Source organism: Chrysemys picta, chromosome 4, assembly GCF_011386835.1.
Source record: "Chrysemys picta bellii isolate R12L10 chromosome 4, ASM1138683v2, whole genome shotgun sequence".
NCBI lineage: Eukaryota > Metazoa > Chordata > Testudines > Emydidae > Chrysemys > Chrysemys picta.
The window spans coordinates 146,186,372-146,198,633 of record NC_088794.1 but is presented as its reverse complement, the minus strand read 5'-3'; positions in this window follow the sequence as shown (position 1 = coordinate 146,198,633).

Here is a 12,262-nt window from a genome sequence, read left to right as displayed (position 1 = left end):
CCCTCTGGGGGTACCTGGCATTGACCACTGTTGGAAGACAGGATACTGGAATAGATGAATCTTTGATCTGACCCAGTATGGCAGTTCTTATATTCGGCCAAAGTAAAAGTTGCAGGAGAGAGAGAGAAAATTTAGGTAGGAGAAATTCTATCTTCCCTCCTAGCTTACAAGGTAGCAGAAGTTGTTAGGGGTGATAATTGTGTTTTCTATCATTGAAACCATGTACACTTGCCTAGTGCTGCTAGCACTGTAGTATCTAGAGCCAGCCCGCACTCTGACTGCACCTCTCCTTTCTGATCTGAATGAATCCCCTCAAGTGATAGGCCTCTTATCTTTTCCTGTCTCGGTGGGATTTTGCAATTTTTCCACTCTGACACTGGGACCTGGGTACTGACCTATGCATACCCCCTGCTTATCATCCTGCAGGAGCACCTCTGTTTCTTTCCTTTGGGAACCTATAACCAGTATTTACCAACCACCTTCTTGAAGTATTTAGTCATTAGAACAAGTATATGAGAGGATATTAAAACAACTTCTCTCTCTCACCACTAAGATGTTACCTCACCCACCTTGTCTCTCTAAGCTAGTGTGACCAGACAGCAAGTGTGAAAAATCGGGATGGGGTGGGAGGTAATAGGCGTCTATAAAAGTCAAAGCCCCAAATAGTAGGACTGTCCCTATAAAACTGTGACATCTGGTCACCCTACTCTAAGCCTCTCTCATGTCTAATTTGATACTTCACTACATGCCAAGTTAGAAAGCCTTTCCTCTTAATTTATGGGTACAGAATAGAACCAACTTCTATTCTTCTAGCAAGACCAGATCCTCCTGTGTGTGTCCATGGGACTCTGGTTCTTTCTGACCAACACCAGTTTCACTGTTACTCAAGGAGAGTGGGCTAGAGCCATTGAGGCTACCTGCACTGGTGTTCTCCTAATGATCCGTTAGTGTAAGCTGTTAACTTTAGAAAGGGCCTCCTCCCTTTCCCTAGCTTCACGCACCTATCTCCACCCCCATGTCTTGGAACACAAGCATGTGAAATCACATGTTGGGATACAGGCCTTGTCTGCACGTAGAAGGGTTTGCTGGTGTAGATACACCAGTAGGGGTAAACTGGCAGCCTTCCCAGTGGTATAGCTTAAACCACTTCTCCGAATGAAGAAAGCTGTACAGCCAAAATGCTGCTCTTGCAGGTACAACTGCATCTCCACTGGAGCTTCTGCTGGCATAGCTCTGTCAGTCAGGGTGAGGGGGAAAAAAATCCTACCCTGACCCATATGTATACGCTAGCAAAACTCAAGTGTAGACCAGGGTGAAGTTGGAGACTAGCTGTCTGATTTGTGTGGAAGTCACGTACCTTATGGCTTCTTTGCATTCTCCTACTGCCATGTTTCCACTAAAGGCATTCTACCCAGAGCTCTGATCAGCAGCTTGAAACTCTAGAAGTGTTTGCAGTTAACTGTAAACGAAATCTAATAGACTGTATAGAGTCGCCTTACTGTTCTTCCTCTATCAGGATCTCTTTCCCATTACCATGTAGAGGCAGCACCTGACATTGCTGCAAATATACATCCCTTCCCATATCGGATTAAACACACACATGGAATTAGCTCTTTCTCTAAGGACCCTTTTTGAGAATCCAAAATCAAAAGATGAGAAATGACTCGAATTCCCTCTGAGATGCTCTGGCTGTACATAACTGGTGTGAGGATATTTAGTTTGTTTACATGGATCTCAGATAGTAAAGTATCCCACAGGCTCACTTAAAGAAGTGGCAGATTATTATTACTGTTTCTTTATCAGGCTGGAGCTCTGATCACATGACCCGAGGCGGCGTTAGGAATAGAGTGTATACAAAGGAAGACTGAGTTATTTGCGAGCTATTACTTGTATTTGACTGAGCTGTTCGTAGAGGCTGAAAACTGAAACTACTTACTCCAGTGTTGTTCTTACCCAAGGTTAAGTGTTAAATTTCTATGTGACAGCCTTGTGCAAGTGCTCAAACTATGGTATCGGTTATCTGCATGATTTGAACTCTGTGTGCATATTCCCTTTCTGACGGATCAGTCCCTGGTTGCTTTTTTTTTAGGGATAACTCAGACCCAAGTGCAGCTAGAATATGATAACTGTAAAGGGGCTTAGATGCGCAAAGCATGAATGCATGTAGCATAAATGGAAATAAGTGCTCATGCTCCTTGGGAATAGTCTATTATACAAAGCGGGAGGAGTTAGCCGTGATCCAGAAGACTGCCAGAGAGACGGTATCATTAGGGCTGTCGATTAATCATGTGAGTTAACTGCGATTAACTCAAAAATATTAATTGTGATTAATCGCAATTTTAATCACACCATTAAACAATAGAATACCAATTGAAATTTATTAAATATTTTTGGATGTTTTGTACATTTTCAAATATATTGATTTCAATTGCAACACAGAATACAAAGTGTACAGTGCTCACTTTATATTATTAGTTTGATTACAAATATTTGCACTGTAAAAATGTGAATTGAAAAATACTATTTTTTTAATCATACAACTATTGTAATGCAAACTCTATTGTGAAAGTGCAATATACAAATGTTGATTTTTTTGTTCGTTAAATAACTGCACGCAAAAACAAAACAATGTAAAATTTTAGAGCCTACGAGTCCATTCAGTCCTACTTCTTGTTCAGCCAATCACTAAGACAGTCAAGTTTGTTTACATATGCGGGAGATAATGCTGCCCTCTTCTTATTTACAATGTCACCTGAAAATGAGAACAGGTGTTCGCATGGCACTTTTGTAGCCACCATTGCAAGGTATTTAAGTGCCAGATATGCTAAACATTCGGATGCCCCTTCATTCTTTGGCCACCTTTCCAGAGGACATGCTTCCATGCTGATGATGCTCATTAAAAAAAATGTGTTAATTAAATTTGTGACAGCTCCTTGGGGAAGAATTGTATGTCTCTTGTTCTGTTTTACTCGCATTCTGCCATGTATTTTATGTTATAGCAGTCTCGGATGATGACCCACCACATGCTGTTCGTTTTAAGAACACTTTCACTGCAGATTTGACAATGCAAAGAAGGTACCAATGTGAGACTTCTAAAGATAGCTACAGCATTGGACCCAAGATTTAAGAATCTGAACTGCCTTCCAAAATCTGAGAGGGACGAGATGTGGAGCAGGCTTTCAGAAGTCTTAAAAGAGCAACACTCCAATGTGGAAACTACAGGACCCAAACCACTAAAAAAGAAAATCAGCCTTTTGCTGGTGGCATCTGACTCCGATGATGAAAATGAACATGTCGGTCCGCACTGCTTCAGTCATTATCAAGCAGAACCTGTCATCAGCATGAACGCATGTCCTCTGGAACGGTGGTTGAAGCATAAAGGGACATATGAATCTTTACCGCATCTAGCACGTAAATATCTTGCAACACCAGCTACAACAGTGCCATTCAAATGTCTGTTCTCACTTTTACGTGACATTGTAAAGAAGTGGGCAGCATTATCTTCTGCAAATGTAACAAAACTTGTGAGTGGACTGAGTGGACTTGTAGGCTCTAAAGTTTAACATTGTTTTAATTTTGAATGCAGTTATTTTTTGTACTTCTACATTTGTAAGTTCAACTTTCATGATAAAGAGATTGCACGACAGCAGTGAATGGAGGTGAATGGAGAAATATTTCTTTTTTTACAGTGCAAATATTTGTAATCAGAAATATAAAGTGAGCACTGTGCACTGTATTCTGTGTTGTAATTGAAATCAACATATTTGAAAATGTAGAAAACATCCAAAAAGATTTAAATAAATGGAATTCTATTGTTTAACAGTACGATCAATCATGATTCATTTTTTTAATCGCTTGACAGCCCTAAATATCATCATCATTCTCTACCGTTGGCAGCCTCTTTGGCACAGCGGTTACTTTAAATTTCCATCTAATCTTTCTTTACAGACACTAAACGTCACACGATTCCTAGGGCATTTCCCCATTTTCCTGCTAGGAAATCCGAGCACAGGCACCCAGGTAATCAGTGGCATAGCTTGGAACAACTGCCAGTCCTCAGAATTACTGAGTAATACAGAATTACTGAATAACCAGCTGCCTCTCGGCTGCAGCTTCTGTGGCTTAGCTACAAACCATCCTTCCTCCCTCTGTTATTTACTCTCCGTATTGTAGCTTCTTCCTCCATGATGGTGTCTTGCTGGTTCTGCACGAGGCCTGTTTCAGCAAATGCTCACCCCAAAGAGCAGCCATGTTGAGGCGACAGGCAGCAAAATCTATCTTGCCATGTTCTAATGAACTCATATAAGCTTCTGTTCTAAGACTGGGTAAACATACAATGACAGATCTCCAGGTTTGCAGGCCTTGTTTAACAGAATAGCCTGAATCTACTACAGTTTTTCTCGGGGGCTTGCGGATTGACTTTTTCTGCCAAAATTATAGCAAAAAATGGCACGAATGCAGAGTCCCAGTTTGGACAATAGAGGGCATAATGGCTATTGGCTTAACAGAGAGCAAACTGTAATTAACGAGCTGACGCATCTCCATTGATTCTCTCCACATGGTCAGACACAATTTGCTACTCAGCAGTGTCTCAGTGAATCTAGCAACCCTTTCAATGCTTCATACTGCACCACTACACTAGGGAAACTTTCTGTTTTGTCTCTGCCTGGTGCTAGCCCCATGAATTGCTTCTGCCCTTGTTTCTGAGGGGAGAGCAAAGCCAGCATAACTCATGTACTCACTCATGAGTTAATGGGGTAGTGGCCTTGTTTTACTTACTTCAAATCCATCAGCCTGGAATTCTCCTCTCTTAAAAATCTAGACTTTATTATAGGTTGACGGTGGCAGATCTCAGACCTTCTCCCTCAGCCGCAGGTATGACTTTGAATGCTGCTGTTTTCTTCCACCTGATTTTCTTAAGTAGTATGAATCCCAGTGCATTTCAGCATCAAATGTCTTCACAACAGGGATTTTTATGATCTCTCATTTAGTTTGATTGTAAAGACAGAACACAAATTGGTAGCTTCCAGAATAATATACCCCCAGTTTATAATAAGACTTAATATACCTTTATATTAAATTGTGTGCCCAGGGAACAGGGTGAAAGAAACAGCACCTGGAGGAAACAAATTCTATACGAACCATCCCATGTAACTAACAAGGCTGATCTAATTTGATTCTTTTCTGATTTAATGTACTATAGTAACTAGTCATGGATAATACCCCAATCATCACTGTTCTATATTAAAAATAAAAAAGTGTCTCCCTTAAGCTAAATTCATCAAGTGCAAGAGACACATTGTTTGGCCCTCTATCAGTCAGATCAGTTTGAACAGCCCCATCCTTTCCTCCTGAACCTACGGCAGGTCATTGTTCCATGTAACATCAAATAGGGCCCTTACTCTCTCCCACTATCTTCCCCTCAACACAGCTTCTTCACCTTGCTCGTTCCCACTCTAGCCCCCGGTCAGGACTCAGGTCTATGATAGGAGTGGGTGGATGAGGTTCTGTGGGTTGCAATGTGCAGGAGGTCAGACTAGGTGATCATGATGGTCCCTTCTGGCCTTAAAGTCCACAAGGTAAGATGGGATTTGGGAGCTTGGGGATGGGGAGAGCTGGAATCTATTTGATGTCATGAGGAGAAAAGGAGCTTGAAGGGCTATTGTGGGGGGTGGAGCCTGTCAGGTAGAGAAAGGGAGAGTCTTGGAGGAGATTGAGGACCTTCAAAGGGTACCTATGCTCATCTGAACCACACACTAGAGGTTCACCCATTGTTAGGCAATGGTGGCTAACAGATAGGGCACCGGAATGGGGTTCAGGACGCCTCGGCTCTACTCCCAGTGCTGCCCTGCTGCGTGAACTTGGGCAAGTCCCTTCACCTCCCTGAACCTCTGTGCCTTCTCCCCCAACTTACTGGCCTTGTCTGTGTAGAATGTAAGCTCATTAAGTGCACCCTATAAACAGTTCAGTGCACCTTCAGCTCTCCTAACAGAGGAGGAGATTTAATGTCTGGCTTGAAGTTAGTTTTTAGATTTTTTGAGCTCTAATTTCTATATATTAGGATCGAAATTGCGATAGTCGTCACTTTAGTTTATCCTTGGAAAGCAGCTTCACATTCAAATCGACAGCAAGAGGCATGGGGGGCTCACAGGACGAGTATGCAGCGCTCCCGGCTACGACCTTCTGCATACTAGAGAAAAGCTGCACAGTGTTCCACTCACTGGCATACCCAGCACCTGGGCAAGTGGGCTCAGCCAGGGGGGTGAGGAGCTGCCTTTGCTTTAGTTTTGCACGAGGGGAAGTGAAATGCACCCTCCAGACTTCGACGTTTGTAAACCATTAAGAGAAGAAACTACACCTGGATTGTCGGCTCTACAAACAGCTGCTGTGCTTCACAATGGAAAAACAAGCAGGAGGAAGTCACCACTTGGCTACTATGTGCAAAGGTGGTGCCAGCTCCTTGCAAGAGGACATACCACAGATGCCGAATGCAGGAGCAGCATGGAAGATCCTTAGAAGTATTTAAGTGCCTTGCTCCCATTGAAATCACACCCGCTAGCCGACATGGCCGTGCTGGCAAAGCCCCCAGTCTAGATCCAGCTATGCCAACAGAAGAGTGGTTCTGTCAGCATAGCTAATGTTGTTCAGGGAGGTGGTGTTACTGCAGAAACACTCCTGTCGACAGATGCAGACTCGATGCTAGGACTCTGCCAGTCTAGCTGTATCAGCAGAGCCTGCGTAGTGGAGACGAGCCTCTTGTCATTTGCTAAAGGCCCCGGCGGGAGAGTCAGGCAGAGCTGGGGTCAGACCATGGTTCCATGCTTTGAGCCAGAGGTGTGAATTGCAGCGCCAGGAAACAGCCTTGTGGTGGCTTTGCTCGAGCTAGTGGATTAAAAAGCATGTGGCGTGTGAATGGCAGACGGGGCTGGCTGCCCCAAGTACAATCCCAGCCGAAATGCCAGGCACGAACTTGGGCCGTTCCTGGCTCCCAGTCCTGTGCTCACACCACTCTGAATAATTATCTGCACGGCCAAGTGCCTTGTGTATCTTGTACCCTCTCGACTAACAGAAGTACTGGGAGCATAAGCTTTCATGGGTAAGAACCTCACTTCTTCAGATGCCATGTGTGAAATGGGCAGCCATTGCTCAGTGGGAGAAGGAGGCCCGAAGCCTAGCTGGCCTGGTAGTAATAATGCAAGTGAGATATTTGGTCAGTGATCATGTGAATGAATTAAATCACATAGGCCAAAAGCGAGGGAGGCGATTCACACGGAGCTTCACGACAGCGGCATTTGCTGAGTAAAAACCGAAGGCTGCATCACTGCCCTGCGTAGCACCTGTGGCGCTTGGGCTGGTGGGGGTCACTCTGCTTTGCAACCCACTCTGGGCAATGTTTGAAAGCTCCCCGATGGCAAAAGCCATTGTACTACGGTGCTAGAGCTCGGAGCTGAAGAGCTGCCCAGACTCACCCTTGTCCTAACACGACATTTCCTTGCTCTCCCTTAATAGGTTCAGATCAGGAGTGGATTTACCAGGAGACAAACTTTGCGGTGGCCTAGGGCCCCCAAGGACGGGGCGTCCCCAAAATGCAGGACAAATATCTGACAACCTGCCCCGAGTCCCGGCCAGTGGCGCAGCAGGGCTCAGGCAGGCTGCCTGCATGCTGTGGCCGGCAGCCTCACGCCGCTCCCAGAAATGGCCAGCTGCTGGCACATCTCTGCGCACCCCTGGCAGGGGAAGGGGGGGCGCTCCATGTGCTGTCCCCGCTCCAGGCAGCGCTCAGAGACCCGCTGCCCCCCTCTCCGCAAGGGGCGCGCAGAGACGTTCCAGCAGCAGGGCTAAGGCAGCTCCCTGCCCATTCTCCCGCCGTGCCGCTTCGCTCCCAAACTTCCTCCCAGAGCCCGCACCTCCTCCTGCAGCCCAACCCCTTGCCCCAATCAAGGTACCTCACTTTAGTTTCATTTACTTCCCGTTACTTATAGGAGGAGGATGAAGAAAAAAAGAATGAAGAACGGGGCGGGGGGGAACAAGAGAGAATGTTCTGTTTCTTGGCTGAGTCCCGAGGGAGGGGAGGGGGTGCGAAAATGAAGCTGCGCACAGGGCCCCACTAACTCTAAATCCGCCACTGGTTAAAATCGCAGCAGAGAACCCGCCCTGACCCCTGAAATAAACCCTGGTGCCTCCCAGCTCCCCCAGCCCAGCCACTCGAAACTGCCTCCCAGTCAGTATAAAATCCAGCTACACCCCCCTCACACCATGACTGTAGGGCCAGATTTTCAGTTTCTGAATCGGACTCCCAGGCACGCCATCAGAAATGACTTAGGGCATGAACAAGGCTGTGCCGTCCCTCTTTGCTGGAATAGCTACCTTGTGGTTTTGCAACTTAATTGTTTGGCAAGTCAAACAATTGCTTAACTGTTGGTGGCCTATCACCCAGCCCCCAGCCTGGAGGACCCAGGAACTGCTGTTCATCTGGTCCCTACCCTAACTGCCTTGGGTGGCTCTCCCAGGAGTTAAAACTGCTGCTGGCATAGCTCGCCAGGTTATTGGACCTCACAAGCCTTCAGCACTTTCCCACGGTGCTGTCCCTGGGGAAAGTTTTTCAATTTCAAAAGACTATCTAGGCCTCATCGCAGTAATATCTGAGCTACTGCGGACTCTAGCTTTGTGGTCTTATTGTGCCCAGGACTGTGGTGAAGGCTCCGGAGTTTTCCGGCCCCGGTTTTGCTGTTTCTAATGGTAGTACATTTCCCCAGTTACAAATCAGCCTAAATTTAGAACAAGCAGCTGGTCAGTGGGGCTTTAGTAGTGCAATGAATGCATCTCTTTGTCATAAAGAACCATCAGTGGTTCATAAAATGTTCTGAATCCTTTCAGGGATTTCTAGCAGTTTCTTCCCTGGTAGAGAAGGTATGTGTGCGATTCCCCATCCAGCGTTTCTCCCAGGAGGCCTGAGCTAATGACCGCGCCCTGTGTGATGCACGGTTCTTTTTCGCTGCCATGTGCGTGGCAGAGAGCTGGTGCAACTATACATGCTGCTCGCCAAAGGTGTGTGCAGAGGGATTTGAGTTAGGTGGGGTTTGAGACGCATGCCTGTGACTCAGGCTTTGGTTTGTGGAGCATGTTTGTAGAGTGAAACTAAAAGCTTTACCTCCCTGAAAGAAGTGGGTGCAGCGTTCTTGAATCTAGGGAATGCCTCGAGACATATAAAACACTTGCTCTGGCCAAGGCATCTCCAATCCCCTGATTCCCATCGCCTGGAGGCAGGAGTCACTCTTTGAGAGAGGAGGAGATGTCAAGGCTGCTTCTGCTCCCCGTCGGAAGCTGATTTTCTGCTGAAACTAGCTTCCTTTGGGCTCTTGCTGCACACTCTGGGTACCACCCGGGCTTATCCCCAGGATGCATCATGCTACTACCCTCTTTGTCAGTTGATGGGTTTTAGTGCCCATTTTAGTCACATGGCCAGTATCGCCAACCCTGTGCATTGAAAAATCATGAGTCAGGCCCCCAGAAGTCCTGAGATTGGCTTTACAATCCTGAGATTGTTTAAAAAGCAATGAATGCTGTGTTGTTTTTCTCTGCCTTCTGGTTTCTGTGATTTCAAGCTTTCCTCCACCACCCGGAGAGAGAGAAACGCAATTTATTGTTTTAAATGCAAGCTGAGATTCTCGTACAATCTCTTGACTCCAGCAGCCAGGCAAATATGGCAAGCCTCATGATCCACGTGAGAGCTGCTAATACTGCATGGCCATATTTTAACCCATGAGATTTCAATCAGAAACCCCAAAGATTTATTGTTTAGTTATTTATGGGTTGGTGTTTTTGTTTCCCTCCCCCCATTAAAAAGTTTATTTCTTCCAAAAGCTTAATAATATTCTGTGACTGTCACAGATACACAGGGCAGAATAAAGCCAAAGGCTGAAAGTAACAAACACAGTTGAAGGAACTATTTTCATCCAGTCCCTCCCCAGCCTTCTTCTGGGCCAACATTAGCCAACCCTGGGTGCTCCAAAACGTGAAAGAAAGGCAGGCAGTTACTTGGAAAAGGGTATGTCACAGTTACAAGGCTAACTGCACCTGTGAGCCCTCTCCAGTCTGAGTGTCCCCTTTCAGATGACAGGTCCTGTGCCCTCTCCTCTCTCGGGGTGGAAACCCGCAATTCTCCCATTCTTTGACTGGCCATAGCCCCAACCATGTGTCCCAACCATGATTTCTCAGCAGGTCCAACTGGGCTTGGGATCTGCAAGTCTTCCCACAGGAGCTGTGAGCAGCGATTCATACAGTGACCAGACAGCCTTTTTACACCAAGGTAGTGTTTGATCTTAGCGGTAGGAACAGTAAAAAGTAAAGCATGGAGGCTCATCTGCTTCAGACTCCCTTGCAGGACTTGTCTCTGTGTCAGCTCCCAAACACCTGCCCCTGTGAGACAGAGAGAGAGAGAGAGAGTCACTTTTTAACCCTTTTAAGTCCTATTCAACTGCCCACTCGCAGCCTTTGCAAACAGCTGTAACTTTGGGCTGGAGCCAAGGTAGTGGGATTTTCACAGCTAATGGCCCAGGCATTGTTTCTTACCCTCCTGACCTGTTTAGTAGCCAGTGATTTATCTGGGCCTGTTGTGTTAGCTTCCTGCCTGTTTCCTGCCAAGTTAATAAATTTTACTAACACTTGCGTGCAGTGGATTAATCCCATGTGGTCATACAGGAAATATTCCCGTGACTGGGTCACATACAATGCTCATGAATTAATACAAAACAATATTGCTAAATTATTACATATGAGCCCCTCCTCCTTCATGGGCTAAGCTTGGGAGGGTGGGGGGAGAAGTAAAATAATAGAAATATATAATAACTGACACCGTTCAAGGGCTGGAGAGGTGTTTTAAATGGAAAATCAATTATATTTAGAAAGCGTGTCCATATATTCTGGAGCTGTTAACGAGTCTGCATCACTAACCTGAGACACGGCATGCCCTGATCAGTGTGATCCATGTACTTGGTTCCCTCAGTCCCTCTCCTAGCCTTGCTTTATGCCCTGATCTGTGGGGGACCCTAATCTTGCAACTCATGTTGGCAGACCACTGCGCCCATGCGGCGCCCCACTGCAGCTGCAAGATCAGGGCCATAAATTGCCAGCTCTTCAGGTCAAAGACCGTGTTTCTCCTACCAGACTGTCATATTTTTGAGTGTGAATAAATAATAAAGTATAGGCGTGTGTGTATGTAATATACAAGGATCCCACCATTGGCATGCAGCCACTTCTGGGGTGGAAGGCAGAAGCTGTTTAACAGTGCACAACAACACTCTGGGACAGTTCAAGACAGAGAAGTGATAACTGTGAATCATAATATTTTTTGGAAGTGGTTTTTGTGTTCTCTGGCAGTAAACCACTGATTCTATTTCTTATTCCCAGGAGACAAAGCTTAATAATGACAACAGCCACGCCTAGGAATGTGACCACATGAGTACGGATCCGGTGAGTCATGCTATCTAAGGCAAAGTACACAACACACACTGTTCTCTCTAGACCAAATAGTTCTGTGTGCAGAGGGGCTGGTGGAATCGAGCCCTGTAATAGCTACAGGCCATCGGCTCCCTGTTTCTAGGCAGTGCTGTTTAGTGTAGCAAAAGGAAAAATGAACCAAAAGCTGAGGGTTTGGTTCATATTTCAATTTTCATCAAAAATTTCCTTTAACTTTTTTTTGGGTTTTCATCAAAAACAAAAAACAAAGCTGGTTTCTGTTTTGTTTTGCTTTTGTTAAAAACTGGAGGGGGGGGGGTAGAAATCAGGTTGGGGTTTTCAATGAAAACCTGAACATTTTCAGCCCCACAGGCATTTTTTGTGCAAAGTGCATTTGTCAAACATGCCATTTTCTGTTGGGACGGCGGGGGGAGGACGGCATTTTAATGGAACACTTTGGCCCTGCTCTAGTTAATGTTCACAAGGGATGAATGGCATTGGTGCCTATGCCACAAGGTTTTGTGCACACTAGTTTGTAACGTGGTTGGCTCAGAACATGTCCTCATACACCCTGGTTAATACTTACTCAAAGGCCCTGATTCAGGATAGCTCTTACGCATATGCTCAAGCGCTACACTGACTAGAGAGGCTTTCCTAAATCAGGGCCTAAACGCTATTCACTTTTGCCTGGGCTGCCACAGGTTGTCTTCGTGCAACATTGCCTTTGCATATTTAACCCTGCCCGTGTTACTGGTTTGGCTGGTTCTCATTTCTCCCAGCTTTCCATCCAGCAGAAAAATCCCAG